Source organism: Capricornis sumatraensis, chromosome 1, assembly GCF_032405125.1.
Source record: "Capricornis sumatraensis isolate serow.1 chromosome 1, serow.2, whole genome shotgun sequence".
Classification (NCBI taxonomy): Eukaryota; Metazoa; Chordata; class Mammalia; order Artiodactyla; family Bovidae; genus Capricornis; species Capricornis sumatraensis.
In genome coordinates, this window is record NC_091069.1 from 60471130 (window position 1) to 60487150 (window position 16021).

The 16021-nt window shown below is 41.3% G+C and overlaps 1 pseudogene; it reads right to left on the bottom strand.

Annotated features, from left to right (window-relative positions):
• Positions 1-1244: 1244 nt before the first annotated feature.
• Positions 1245-16021, bottom strand: part of LOC138075149 (tubulin alpha-1B chain pseudogene) — a 33337-nt pseudogene continuing 18560 nt past the window's right edge.

Below are 16021 nucleotides of genomic sequence, written 5' to 3' on the forward strand. Positions count from 1 at the left end.
GTATTTCCATACAAATTGTGAAAGTTTTTGTTCTAGTTGTGAAAAATGCAGTTGGTAATTTGATAGGGATTGCATTTAATCAGGAGAAGGCAATGGCAACCCACTCCAGTACTCCTGCCTGGAAAATCCCATGGACAGAGGACCCTGGTAGGCTGCAGTCCATGGGGTTGCTAGGGGTTGGACACGACTGAGCAACTTCACTTTCCCTTTTCACTTTCATGCATTAGAGAAGGAAATGCCAACCCACTTCAGTGTTCTTGCCTGGAGAATCCCAGGGATGGGGGAGCCTGGTGGGCTGCCGTCTATGGGGTCACACAGAGTCGGACACTACTGAAGCAACTTAGCAACAGCAGCAGCATTTAATCTATAGATTACTTTATGTCGTATAGTCATTTTCACAATATTCATTCTTCCAGTCCTGAAATGTGGTATACTCTCCATCTTTTAATGTCATCTTTGATTTCTTAGACAAGAATATTTTGAAAACTTATACCAGAACATCCTCATGTGTCTCCTTGATTGATAGTTGCTTCAGTTTTCTAAAAAGCTTGCTAGGATTGCCTTAGGCAAATATAGTTCATAAGCTTAAAAACATTCTTAGGAGGAAGAATCTTCACTAGTGCAAGTTGCCAATGTAATATATTAGTTTGTTAACATCCCTTATTAAACTATGATAAATACATATCAATCTGCTTACATGTGTCATTTTAAAAATATTTTCTTAAAATTTTCCTGTAAGTCTACAATTCATTTTACAGTTTTGTACTTTAGCAACTTTTAGCATTAAGCTTAAAGCATTAAATCCTTTGGATTAAATTTTTAAAAATTAATCATAAATATTCATTGAATCATTAAATGACAATCTCTAATGGCAAGTCTAAGACTACTGTAATTTTTGAAATTAAAACATTTTTATTTTTAGAAACATTTTGGGTTTACAAAAACTGAGCAGAAAGTACAGAATAGATTTATTTTAAATTGGTGCCAGAACTTTTTTACCTTCTAAATTCTACTAATGATCAGCTTCATTGTCATTATCATCATTCTAATCATCAGATTGTCTTCATTCTTTTTTTTTTCCTTAAAATCTTTACGTTTGAGACAGAAGTGTTACAGGTACACATGGGAAAGCAATACATGATCCCAGTTGAAAGTGAAGATGATCTAGTCAGAAAGTTTTTACACCTGTCAGCTAATGCTGACGCTCTGATTATGATATGCCACAGGGCTCAAAGAAATGGTAATTAGTATTCCTCTCCTTCCTCTCCCTTTCCTTCAACGGAATCCACACCAACCTCCTCATAATCCTTCTCAAGGGCAACCACGTCCTCACAGGCCTCAGACAACTCTCCTTCCTCCATGCCCTCACCCACATACCACTGAACAAAGGCATGCTTGGCACACATCGGGTCAGCTTGTGGTCCAGGCAAGCCCAGACCTCAGTGATAGCTGTGGTGTTGCTCAACATGCACATAGTTCACTGGACTGGTCAAATCTCCACCAGGTACCACAGTGGGAACCTAGTAATTAATGCCAACCTTGAAATCAGTGGGGCACCAGGCCACAGACTGTGAGATGCACTCGGTCTTGATGGTGACAATGGCAGTACAACATCTTTGGGAACCTCGTCACCATAGTACAACAGGCAGCAGGCCATGTATTTACCATCACGAGGGTCACTTTTCACCATCTGGTTAGATGGCTCAAAGCAAGCATTGGTGATCTCTGCTACAGAAAGCTGTTCTTGGTGGGCTTTCTCTGCAGAGACGACAGGGGTGTATGTGGCCAGAGGGAAGTGGATGCGGGGATAGGGCAGCAGGTTGGTCTGGAACTCTGTCAGACCCACAGTCAGGGCTCCATCAGACCTCAGGGAAGCAGTGATGGGGGACACTATCTGGATAACAGGCAGTTAAGATTCGTGTAGGTTGGGTGCTCAATATCGAGGTTTCTACAACAGGTGTCATAGATGGCCTAATTGTCAACCATGAAGGCATAATCAGATGCTTCAGGATGGTGTGGTGGTGAGGATGGTGTTGTAGGGCTAAACTACAGTTGTGGAAACCTGGGGGGCTGGGTAAATAGAGAATTCCAGCTTGGACTTCTTGCTATAATCAACAGAGAGATGTTCCATCAGCAGGGAGGTAAACCTAGAACCAGTTCCCCCACCAAAGCTGTGAGCACCAAGAAGCCCTGAAGATCGGTGCACTGGTCAGCCAATTTCCAAGTTCGGTCCAAGACAAGGTCAATGATCTCCCTGCCAATGGTATAGTGACCTCAGGCACAGTTATTGGCAACATCTTCTTTATCTGTGATAAGCTTCTCAGGGTGGAGGAGCTGGAAGTAGGTGCCAGTGTGAACCTCATCAATGACTGTGGGTTCCAGGTCTACAGACAATGCCCTGGGCACATGCTTGGCAACACCTGTCTCGCTGAAGAAGGTGTTGAAGGTGTCATCTCCTCCCCCAATAGTCTTATCACTTGGCGTCTGGCCATTAGGCTGGATGCTGTGTTCTAGGCAGTAGAGCTCCCAGCAGGCATTGCCGATCTGGACACCAGCCTGGCCAACGTGGAAGGAGATGCTCTAACATGTGGTGGCTATAGGTCAGCAGGCACAGGCAATAGTACACCCCAAGTCCCAGTTACCATTCCTGACAACCTAAGAGTCAAGGTAAGTAATGCACTCTGTCTTCACTCTTCAGCTATGTATTCATTATTTAGCTAATTCTCCAAAAGTCTGATGGAAATTCTGAGCTTGATTTTTTTCCACCTTTTACTGTATAAAAGAATAGGCTAGCCAGGCACATTATCAGGACAAAATAAGAATCAAAACAATCTCTCTCTCATGAATGTTAATAAATGTATACAGATCCTCAACTTTTGAAAAAATTCTTTTGTAAGTAGGTAAAAGCCAGAGGAATTGACAGGCTCCCAGATACCGCTCAAGATCCTTGTTGTTGCTTAGTTAGAAAGTCATGTCTGATTCTTTTGCAGCCCCATGGACTGTCAAGCTCTTTTGTCCATGGGACTTTCTAGGCCAGAATACTCAAGTGGGTTGCTATTTCCTTCTCCAGAGGATCTTCCCAATCCATGGATAGAACCCATGTCTTCTGCATTGCAGGTAGATTCTCTATCTGTGAGCCATCTGGGAAGGACAAGTTTATTGAAAGATGAATAGGAGTTTGTTTTGTGGAAAATATTAGAATACATGCTGGAGAGGGTACAAAATAGGAAATGAGAATGAGTAAAATGAAAAAGACCTCAAGAGAAATGACAATTTTTTGATAAAATAATAAAAGGGAAATAAATTCTAATATTACTACTAACTCAAGTATTTTTAAACTTTCAGAAACAAGGGAAGGCTGTTGTTTCTGGAATGGAGATCACTCTGGATTTGATAGACAATCTGGGACTCAGTAGTTCTAACATTAGAATGGTATACCTGTCACTGTGATCCTTCTGTTCTGCACACAAGGAAAGCAGAAATGCTTTAAAAAAAAATACAGAAGCATAACTCTGCTAACAGCATTGACCTCTACAGAAAAACAAATCATTTGATGTTACTTTCTTTATTAACTTACTCATGCTGGCCAGTACTCATCCCCATATAGGCTCAGACATGAAGATGATGGGGATTCAGTCCCTGAGAGTTCATCAAGTAACATCAAGTAACAACAGTCCTTTCTTCTGGTTTCTACCTGTAAAAGATGCCTGGTGGTCCATAAAAATAATAATCAGCTTATGATTAAATGCATTCACATCTTTACACATATCCAAATAGCAATTTTGCCTTTTCATACTGTTCATGGGGTTCTCAAGGCAAGAATACTGAAGTGGTGAAAAGCTGGCTTAAAACTCAACATTCAAAAAACTAAGATCATGGCATTCGGTCCCATCACTTCATGGCAAATAGGTGGGGAAACAATGGAAACAGTGACAGACTTTATTTTTGGGGCTCCAAAATCACTGCAGGTGATAACTGCAGCCATGAAACTAAAAGACACTTTCTCATTGGAAGAAAATCTATGACCAACTTAGACAGCATATTAAAAAACAGAGACATTACTTGGCCGACAAAGGTCTGTCTATTCAAAGCTATGGTTTTTCCAGTAGTCATGTATGAAAGTAAGAATTGGACCATAAAAAAGCTGAGCCCTGAAGAAGTGACGCTTTTGAAGTGTGGTATTGGAGAAGACTCTTGAGAGTCCCTTGGACTGCAAGGAGATGAAACCAGTCCATCCTAAAGAAAATCAATCCTGAATATTCATAGGAAGGACTGATACTGAAGCTGAAGCTCCAATACTTTGGCCACCTGATGCAAAGAACTGAGTCACTGGAAAAGATCCTGATGCAGGACAGGACTGAAGGCAGGAAGAGAAGGGGATGACAGAGGGTGAGATGGTTGGATGGCATCACTGACTTGATGGACTTGCGTTTGAGCAAGGTCAGGGAGTTGGTGATGGACAGGGAAGCCTGGCGTGTTACAATCCATGGGGCTGCAAAGAGTCGGACACGACTGAGTGACTGAACTGAACTGAAATAGCAATTTTAAATCTGGATAATTTAAAAGATTTTTTCAATTGACAAAGTAATTTCAACTGAAAATCCCATTTGAGAACTGATAATATTAATAAGCCACTGACAACTGATGTTAGTTAAACCCATAGTGTTATTTCTTTGAACAAGGATTAAATCAGTAAGAACAAGGATGGAAACAAGCAAATAAACACAAAGCATGTGTACCTTTGTATTTATGAGTGAGTGATCATTTACAAAAATCCCTGAACTAAGAACATGAATCATAGTCTACCCTAAGCTACCATAGGCCTCTAAGTTAGGTCTCTAAGTTCTTATATTGACATTATCAACCCATAAAACTCACAGTTTGTCCAGAAAAGGCTATTAATAGAAGTTCAACAAAAGAGACAAGTGTGCATATGAAAATATTGACTTTTTGAGAGGTCCTCCATAAGTTATCTCAGAGCTAAAGTCAAATTTGAGAGCCCAGCACACAATTCTGTTGTTAAAATGCTTGTAAACCATTGATATACCTGAATTAATGTCTGCTTTCCTCTTCTTCTTCTTTCAATTTCACTTGAGATTTGGTGCTCAAGGCTGGTGCACTGGGATGACCCAGAGGGATGGGAGGGGGAGGGAAGTGGGAGGGGGATTCAGGATGGGGGACACATATACACCCATGGCGGATTCATGTCAGTGTATGGCAAAACCAATACAATGTTGTAAAGTAAAAAAATAAATTGATTAATTAAAAAATAAAAAATTAATTTTTATTGGAGTATAGTTGGTTTACAATGTTTTATTATGTGTTATACAGCAAAGTAAATCAGTAATACATGTTGCACTTTTTTATGTTTTCCCATATAAGTTATTACAGAGTATTGACTGGAGTTACCTGTATTATACAGTAGGTCCAGATTAGTTATGTATTTTATATATAGTAGTGTATATATTTCAATACCAGTCTTCCGATTTATTCCTCCCTCCATTTCCTCTTTGGTAACCATACATTTTTTTCTACACCTGTGACTCTATTTCTGTTTGTAAATAAGCTCAGTGTGACTTTATTTTTAGATTTCACATATAGGCAATATCATATTTGTCTTTGACTTACTTCACTCAGTATGATAATCTCTAGGTCCACCCATATTGCTGCAAATGGCATTATCTCATTTTTTATGGCTGAGTAATATTCCATTATATATATATATCAGTTCAGTTCAGTCATTCAGTTGTGTCCGAATCTTCGCGACCCCATGGACCACACACACCAGGCCTCCCTGTCCATCACCAACTCCCGGAGTCTACTCAAACCCATTTCCATTGAGTCAGTGATGCCATCCAACCATCTCATACTCTGTCGTCCCCTTCTCCTGTCTTCAATCTTTCCCAGCATCAGGGTCTTTTCAAATGAGTCAACTATTCGCATCAGGTGGCCAAAGTATTGGAGTTTCAGCTTCAACATCAGCCCTTCCAGTGAACACCCAGGACTGATCTCCTTTAAGATGGACTGGTTGGATCTCCTTGCAGTCCGAGGGACTCCCAAGAGTCTTCTCCAACACCACAATTCAAAAGCATCAATTCTTCGGTGCTCAGCTTTCCTCACAGTCCAACTCTCACATCACAACTGATCTCCTTTAGGATATATACCACATCTTTTTTTATTCATCACTCCCTGATGGACATTTAGATTGCTTCCATGTCTGGCTATTGTTCAGTTCAGTTCAGTCACTCAGTCGTGTCTGACTCTTTGTGACCCCATGAATTGCAGCATGCCAGGCCTCCCTGTCCATCACCAACTCCTGGAGTTCACTCAGACTCACGTTCATCGAGTCAGTGATGCCATCCAGCCATCTCATCCTTGATCGTCCCCTTCTCCTCCTGCCCCCAATCCCTCCCAGCATCAAAGTCTTTCCAATGAGTCAACTCTTCGCAAGAGGTGGCCAAAGTACTGGAGTTTCAGCTTTAGCATCATTTCTTCCAAAGAAATCCCAGGGTTGATCTCCTTCAGAATGGACTGGTTGGATCTCCTTGCAGTCCAAGGGACTCTCAAGAGTCTTCTCCAACACCACAGTTCAAAAGCATCAATTCTTTGGTGCTCAGCCTTCTTCACAGTCCAACTCTCACATCCATACATGACCACAGGAAAAACCATAGCCTTGACTAGAAGGACCTCTGTTGGCAAAGTAATGTCTCTGCTTTTGAATATACTATCTAGGTTGATCATAACTTTTCTTTCAAGGAGTAAGCATCTTTTAATTTCATGGCTGCAGTCACTATCTGCAGTGATTTTGGAGCCCAAAAAAATAAAGTCTAACACTGTTTCCACTGTTTCCCCATCTATTTCCCAAGAAGTGATGGGACTGGATGCCATGATCTTCGTTTTCTGAATGTTGAGCTTTAAGACAACTTTTTCACTCTCCTCTTTCACTTTCATCAAGAGGCTCTTTAGTTCTTCTTCACTTTCTGCCAGAAGGGTGGTATCATCTGCATATCTGAGGTTATTGATATTTCTCCCGGCAATCTTGATTCCAGCTTGTGTTTCTTCCAGCCCAGCGTTTCTCATGATGTACACTGCATAGAAGTTAAATAAGCAGGGTGACAATATACAGCCTTGACGTAATCCTTTTCCTATTTGGAACCAGTCTGTTGTTCCATGTCCAGTTCTAACTGTTGCTTCCTGACCTGCATACAGGTTTCTCAAGAGGCAGGTCAGGTGGTCTGGTATTCCCATCTCTTTCAGAATTTTCCACAGTTTATTGTGATCCACACAGTCAAAGGCTTTGTAAACAGTGCATATATCTTTCCAAATTTTGGGTTTTATCTGGGTATATATACCCAGGAGTAGGATTGCTATATTATATGGTAGGTCTGTTTTTAGTTTTTTAAGGAGCCTCCATACTGTTCTCTGTAATGGCTCTACCAATTTACATTCCCACCAACAAAGTAGGAGGATTCCCTTTCCTCTACATCCTCTTATTGTTTGTAAGTTTTTTGATGATGGCCATTCTGACCCGTGTGATGTGACACCTCATTGTGGGTCTCATTTGCACTTATTTAAAAATCATTAGTGATGTCATACATGTCTTCATGTGTTCTTTGGCAATTTGCATGTCTTCTTTAGACAAATGTCTTTCCAGGCCATCTGCCCATTTTTGACTAGGTTGTTTGTGGTTTTGATATTCAGCTGAATAAGCAGTAAAGCTGCTTTTGTGAGCTTGGATATTGGGCCCTGATGGCAAAAGCATTATTTTCCCCTTGTGAAACTAGAGAGTTGCAGCCTCAAACCTGCCTCTGGTTCATTTATCTTTTCATTACAACAAAAAGTTTGGTCAAGCATTTGAGTTTTCTGAAAGAAACAGTCTGCTTGTCCCTACTTGCTGGGAAGTCAACTGACAGTACAGTTTCAGCTAATCAGGGTGACAACCAATATGGAAGCCAACACTCATAGAACACTTTCCCAAGACATGTTTACTCATGAAAGGGTGCAGTGTGTCCTATGGGTGTCTTCTACACTGCTCAGAAACTGCAGGGCCAGATGGCAAAAGCAGTGTTTTCCCACTTTGAGGCTAGAAAGTTGCAGACTCAAACCTGCTCAAAAAATACTCTGGTTCTTTTATCTCTTGATGTCAGCAACAACTTTTGTCTGCATCTGAATTTTCTGAATGGAACAGGCTGCTTGCCACTCCTTGCTGGGGTCTTCACATAGTAGAGTTTGGCCTAATCAGGGTAACAACAGGTGTGACAGTCAACACTCACAGAATACTCTCTCCATACACCTTTACTCATGAAAGTGTGTAGTGTGTCCTAGGTGTGTGATTTACACTGCTTGGAAACTGTAAGGTAAGTTGTTTTTGAGAGCCTGGGTACCAGGCCCTGATGGTAAAAGCAGTATTTTCTCCCTGTGAGAGCTAGAGAGTTGCAGTTTCAAACCTGTAAGAAAAGCAGTCTTGATCATTTATATCTTAATTACAGCAAAATCTTAGGTCAAGCATTTGAGTTTTATGAAAGTAACAGGCTGCTTGTCACTGCTTGCTGGGAAGACATAGATAGTACAGTTTTGCCTAATCAGGGTAACAATAGGTATGGCAGTCAACATTGAAGGAACACGCCCCCCAGATATCTTTACTCATAAAATGGTGCAGTGTGTCCTAGGTGTATCTTATACACTGCTCAGAAACTGCAGGGAAAGCTTGTTTTGTGAGCCTGGATCTTACGGACTGATAGTAAATTCAGTATTTTCCACTTGTGAACGCTAGATAGTTGCAGCCTCAAATCTGCCTTGAAAAAAAACCTCTGGTTCCTTTATTTCTTCATTGCAGTGACAACTTAGGTCAGCATTTGAATTTTTTGAGTGAAATAGACTGCTTGTCATTCCTTGCTGTGAAGTTGTCACACAGTACAGTTGACTTAATCAGGTTAACAGAGGGTATGGCAGTCAAAACTCACAGAACTCTTGGCTCAGACACCTTTTCTCATGGAAGGGTGCAGTGTGTCCTAGTTGTGTCTTTTACGCTGCTCAGAAACTGCAGGGAAAGCTGTTTTTGTGAGCTTGGTTATGGTGATGGCAAAAGCAGTATATTTCCCTGGTGAAAGTCTGAGAGTTCCAGCCTCAAACCCACCAGAAAAGCACTCTGCTTCATTTATCTCTTTATTACAAGAAAAACTCTGGTCAATCATTTGAGTTTTCTGAAAGAAACAAGCTGCTTGCCAGTAGTTTCTGGGAAGTCTTCAGAAAGTTCAATTTTGTATAATATGGTAATAAATTATATGAGAGTCAACACTTACAGAACATTCTTTCCAGACATCTTTACTCATGGAAGGGTGCAGTGTGTCCTAGTTGTGTCTTTTACACTACTTAGAAGCTGCAGGGAAAGCTGATTTTGTAAGCCTGGATATTAGGGCCTGATGGCAAAAGCAGTACTTTTCTCCTGTGAAAGCTAGAGTTGCAGCCTGAAACCAGACAGGAAAACACTCAAGACCATTTATCTCTTCTTTACAGCAAAAGCATTATTTTACCCCTGTGAGAGCTAGAGAGGGCAGGCCACAAGGCCACCAGAAATACACTCTGGATCATTTATCTCTTCATTGGAGCAAAAAATTTGGTCAAGGATTTGAGTATTCTGAAAGAAATACGCTGCTTGCTACTATATGCTCGTAAGTCATCAGGCAACGCAGTTTCACCTAATCAGGGTAACAACAGGTATGGAAGTCAGCACACACAGAACACTCTCCTCAGACATCTTTAACTCATGAAAGAGTGCAGCGTGTCCTAGCTGTGTCTTTTACACTTCTTGGAAACTGCGGGGAAAGCTGCTTTCGTTAGCCTGGATATTGGGGCCTGATGGCAAATGCAGTATTTTCTCCCTTTGAAGACAAGAGAGAGTTTTAGCCTCAAACCTGCCAGAACACCACTCTGGATCATTTCTCTTCATTACAGCAAAACCTTTGGTCAAGCAATTTCATTTTATGAAAGAAACAAGCTTCTTGCCACTCTTTGCTGAGAAGTCATCACACAGTACAGTTTGGCCTAATTAGGATAATGATGTATGGCATCAACATATACTAAACATTCTTCCCAAACATCTTTTCTCATGGGAGGGTGCAATATGTCCTAGGTGTGTTTTTTACATGGCTCAGAAACTTCAGGAAAAGATGCTTTTTTTGAGCCTGAATATTGGGGCCTGATGGCAAAAGCCATACTTTATCCTGTGAGAGCTAGAAAGGTCAGCCTCAAACCTGTCAGAAATACACTCTGGATCATTTATCTCTTCATTGAAGCAAAAAATTTAGTCAAGCATATGAGTATTCTGAAAGAAACAGGATGCATGCCACTATTTGCTAGGACATCATCGGACGGTATAATTTTGCCTGATTAGGGTAATAACAGATATGACAGTCCCCACTCCCAAAAAATTCTACTCAGACATCTTTACTCATGAAAGGGGCAGTGTGTCTTGGTGTGTCTTTTACACTGCTCAGAATCTGCAGGGAAAGTTGCATTGTTTAGCCTGTATGTTTGTGCCAGATGACAAAAGCAGTGCTTTCCCCCCTGTGAAAACTAAAGAGTTCCAACCTCAAAACTGCCAGAAAAACCCTCTGGATCATTTATATTACAGCAAAAACTTTGGTTGAGCTTTTGAGTTTTTTGAAAGAAACAGGCTGCTTGCCACCCTTTGCTGGGAATTTATCAGACATCACAGTTTTTTGGTCTAATCAGGGTAACAACAGGTACGGCAGTCAACACTCAAAGAACACTCTCCTGAAATATCTCTTCTCATGGAAGTGAGCAGTGTGTCCTAAGTGTGTCTTTGATACTGCTTGGAAACTTCAGGAAAGTCACTTTTGTGATCCTGGGTACTGTGCTTGATGGCAAAAGCGTTTTTATTTTCTCCCTGGGAAAGCAAGAAATTTGCGACCTCAGACTCCCCGAAGAACACTCTGTTTCATTTATCTCTTCATTAAAGTTAAAAATTTGGTCAATTAAGTGAATTTTGTGAAACAGGATGCTTTCTACTATTTTCTGGGAAGTTATCAGATAGTACAGTTTTGCCTGATAAGGGTAATAACAGATATGGTAGTCAATACTCACAAAACACTCTCCCTAGACATCTTTACTCATGAAAGGGTGCAGTGTGTTCTAGGTGTGTCTTTTTACACTGCTAAGAAACTGCAGAGAAAGTTGCTTTAGTGAGCCTAGATCTTGGGGTCAGATGGCAAAAGCAGTATTTTACCTGTGGAAGCTGGATAGTTGAGGCCTACCTTGAAAAACAGTCTGGTTCTTTTATTTCTTCATTACAGCAACACAGAGAGTGAGATACTTTTGACTGCTGTATTTTGTCCTAAAGAAGTAGCTGTTATGGGTATTGGCCCTTATGGTGAAAGCTTTATTTTGCACCTGTGGAAGCTGGAATATTGGAGCCTCAAACTTGCCTGAAAAACACACTGGTTCATTTTTCTCTTCATTGCAAGAACAGCTCTGGTCAAGTTTTAAGTTTTCTTAAAGCAACAAGCTCAACAATCTGCTTGGCATGTTTTACTGGGAAGTCATCTGACATACAGTTTCACATAATCAGAGAAACAACCGGTGTGGTAAACAAGATTCACACAACCCTCTCCCCTGACATCTATTTTCATGGAATGATTTAATGTGTCGTAGGAATGTCTTTGTACAGCTCTGAAACTGCAGGGAAATATGATTTTCTGAAACTGGGAATGGGACTAATGGCAAAAGAAGTGTTTTCACTCAGTGAAAGCTGCATAGTTGCAACCTTACACATGCCAGAAAAACACACTGGTTCATTTTCCTCTTCTGTAATTACAACAACTGTTTTCATGATTTTGAGTTTTCTAAAATAAAAAGGATGCTTCCAACTTCTTGCAGGGAAGTCATCTGACAAAACAGTTTCTTGTCAGCAGAGTAACAACGTGTATGGCAGTCAACACTCACAGAACAGTCTCCAATGACATCTGTTCTCAGGGAATGGCAGAGTGTGTTCTAGGTGTGTCTTTAGACAACTCTGAAATAGCCAGGAAACTTGCTTTTTGAAGGTGGGAATCAGGCCCTTATGATACAGCCCTTATAAAGCTATATTTTCCACCTGGGGAAGCTGGATAATTACAGCCTCAAATCTGCCAGAAAAGCACACTAGGTTGCTTTTCTCTTTATTACAACAGCTGTGGTCTAGTTTTTGCATTTTCTGAAAGAAACAGGCTGCTTGCCATATCTTGCTGAGAGTCATATGACACCATTTCACCTAATCAGGGTAGCAACATGTATGGCAGTCAACATTCAAGAACACTTATCCCTGCCCTCCTTTTTCATGGATTGGTATATTGTGTCTAGGAGTGTCTTTAAAAAACTAAGATCGTGGCATCCGGTCCCATCACTTCATGGCAAATAGATGGGGAAACAGTGGTGGACTTTATTTTTTGGGCTCCAGAATCACTGCAGATGGTGACTGCAGCCATGAATTTAAAAGACGCTTACTCCTTGAAAGGAAAGTTATGACCAATCTAGACAGCATATTAGAAAGCAGAGACATTACTTTACCAACAAATGTCCATCTCGTCAAGGCTATGGTTTTTCCAGTAGTCATGTATGGATGTGAGAGTTGGACTATAAAGAAAGCTGAGCGCCGAAGAATTGATGCTTTTGAACTGTGGTGTCGGAGAAGACTCTTGAGAGTCCCTTGCACTGCAAGGAGATCCAACCAGTCCATTCTAAAGATCAGTCATGGGTGTTCATTGGAAGGCCTGATGTTGAAGCTGAAACTCCAATACTTTGGCCACCTGATGCAAAGAGCTGACTTATTGGAAAAGACCCTGATGCTGGGAAAAATTGAAGGCAGGAGGAGAAGGGGACGACAGAGGATGAGATGGTTGGATGGCATCACTGACTCAATGGAAATGGGTTTGAGTAGACTCCGGGAGTTGGTGATGGACAGGGAGGCCTGGTGTGTGTGGTCCATGGGGTCGTGAAGAGTCAGACAAGACTGAGAGACTAAAGTGAACTGAACTGAGGAGTGTCTTTACACAGCTGTGAAAATACAGGGGAACATGTTTTTGCGAACCTGGGACTTGAGGTCTGTTGGCAAAAAAAGTATTTTCTCATTGTGAAATCTGGATCAGTTCAGTTCAGTTCAGTCACTCAGTCATGTCTGACTCTTTGAAACCCCATGAACCACAGCACGCCAGGCCTCCCTGTCCAAAACCAACTCCCAGAGTCCATCCAAACCCATGTCCATTGAGTCAGTGATGCCATCCAACCATCTCATCCTCTGTCATCCCCTTCTCCTCCTGTCCCCAATCCCTCCCAGCATCAGGGTCTTTTTCAGTGAGTCAGGTCTTTGCATCAGGTGGCCAAAGTATTGGAGTTTCAGCTTCAACATCAGGCCTTCCAATGAACACTCACGACTGATCTCCTTTAGAATGAACTGGTTGGATCTCCTTGCAGACCAAGGGATCTCAAGAATCTTCTCCAACACCACAGTTCAAAAGCATCAATTCTTCAGTGCTCAGCTTTCTTTATAATCCAACCCTCACATCCATACATGACTACTGGAAAAACCATAGCCTTGACTAGATGGACCTTTGTTGACAAAGTAATGTCTCTGCTTTTTAATATGCTGTCTAGGTTGGTCATAACTTTCCTTCCAAGGAGTAAGTGTCTTAATTTCATGGCTGCAGTCACCATCTGCAGTGATTTTGGAGCCCAGAAAAATAAAGTCAGCCACTGTTTCCACTGTTTCCCCATCTATTTGCCATGAAGTGATGGGACCGGATGCCATAATCTTAGTTTTCTGAATATTGAGCTTTAAGACAACTTTTCACTCTCCTCTTTCACTTTCATCAAGAGGCTCTTCAGTTCTTCTTCACTTTCTGCCATAAGAGTGGTGTCATCTGCATATCTGAGGTTATTGATATTTCTCTCGACAATCTTGATTTCAGCTTGTGCTTCCTCTAGCCCAGTGTTTCTCATGATGTACTCTGCATATAAGTTAAATAAGCAGGGTGACAACATACAGCCTTGACGTACTCCTTTTCCTATTTGGAACTGTCACGTGAGTGTATGTTCCTTGGTTCTCTGTCTCATCACAACAAAGATTTGGAATGATGAACATTAAAACCCCCTTGGCTTGTCACAGCTCTCGGGTCTTGGATAGACCATGTTATAGCTCTCAGGTCACAAAAGGACCGTATTATAACTCTTAGACAAATCAGTGTTATAGCTTAGTGTTACAGCTCTGTTTTATTTAGAAGATAGCAGGAAAATCCGTCTTCGAGGCGTGAGGGCACGTCGATCCAAAGACGCGAAGAGAAGAGCGCTGCAGGGCTCAGGAGAGAGAGTGCGAGAGCTAGCTTTGGCTCTTCTTTATATATGTTTTTCTCTCCCTGGGCCTGTCCTATGTGAATTGGGCCAGCCAGGAGTGTTGTTTGTTTTACCTGAGGTCCTCACTCCGGTCCTCGGACCTTCCTTTGTTCTATTTTTGCAGGCTTTTCCCTTCCTTGTCTTTTAGCCACCGCCAACTTGGACTCCTTTTCCCTATTCTACCTACCTAACAGAACCAGTCTCTTGTTCATGTCCAGTTCTAACTGTTGCTTCCTGACCTGCATACAGATTTCTCAAGAGGCAGGTCAGATGGTCTGGTATTCCCATCTCTTTCTGAAATCTGGATAGTTGCAGGCTAAAACCTTCCTGGAAGACACACTAAATGGTTGCAGCTGTGAGCTGTAAGCTACATGGGGATTCACGACCTCCAGAAGAGAGGATTTTAATCCTGGGTCAGAGACAAGGCTTGATCACTTGAAGCTTTTGTGCAATAAAGTTTTATTAAAGTATAAAAGGGATAGAGGAAGCTTCTGACATAGACATAGAAGGGGGCAGAAAGAATGCCCCCTTGCTAGTTTTTAGCAAGGAGTTATATATCTGTTAGCAAATTACTAATTAGATGAATCACATCAAAACAGAGAGTTGCATCAGGCCCCTCTCCAACAGCATGCATTTTCAGATAGCACTGGGACAAGGTGTGAGTCATCCCCAACCATAAAACAATTGACCTGAATCTTAAAGAACGGCAGAAATACTGGTTTGTTGCAACATTATTGGTTCAAGGTTTGTCTTAGGCTGAACCAACTTGAAGAAAGGCAGATTCCAAGGCAAATACATAGTTCATTAACGTAGCTTAAGATAAATATTTCCATAAGAAAAATGCATTGATTAGTTCAAGGTTTGAGAAAAGTTAAGTTCAAGCAAACCTAGTGTTGTCATGACAATGCAGAATTTAAAAGAAATCTTCTTTTATGTTTGTATACAGAAAGGGGAAAAAAAAGGTCTGTGATTTGCAATTTATTTCCTCCTTCCTGTTAAGAGAAAAAAATCATCTGCCACTTGCAGTTTATTTCCTCCTCATGGGGACCCCTAGCCTTCCTACCTGCTACCCTCACGAATCCCCATGTAGCTCATGGCTCACAGCGGCAACTGTTAACAGTGTGTCTTCCAGTAAGGTTTTAGCCTGCAACTATCCAGATTTCATAGTGAGAAAATACTTTTTTTGCCAACAGGCCTCAAGTCCCAGGTTCACAAAAACATGTTTCTCTGTATTTTCACAGCTGTGTAAAGACACTCCTAGGACACAATATACCAATCCATGAGAAAAGAGGGTCTCAACTGGTTCATTTTTCTTTTCACTACAACTACAGCTTTGGTCAAGGTTTTCAGTTTCCTGAAAATTGTGAAATGCTGGGCTGGATGAAGCACAGGATGGAATCAAGATTGCTGGGAGAAATATCAATAGCCTCAGATATGCAGATACCACTCTTATGACAGAAAGTGAAGAGGAACTAAAGAGCTTCTCGATGAAAGTGAAAGAGGAGAGTGAAAAGCTGGCTTAAAACTCAACATTCAGAAAACTAAGATCATGGCATCTGGTTCCATCACTTTATGGCAAGTTGATGGGGAAGCAATGGAAACAGTGAGACTTTATTTTCTTGGGCTCCAAAATCAC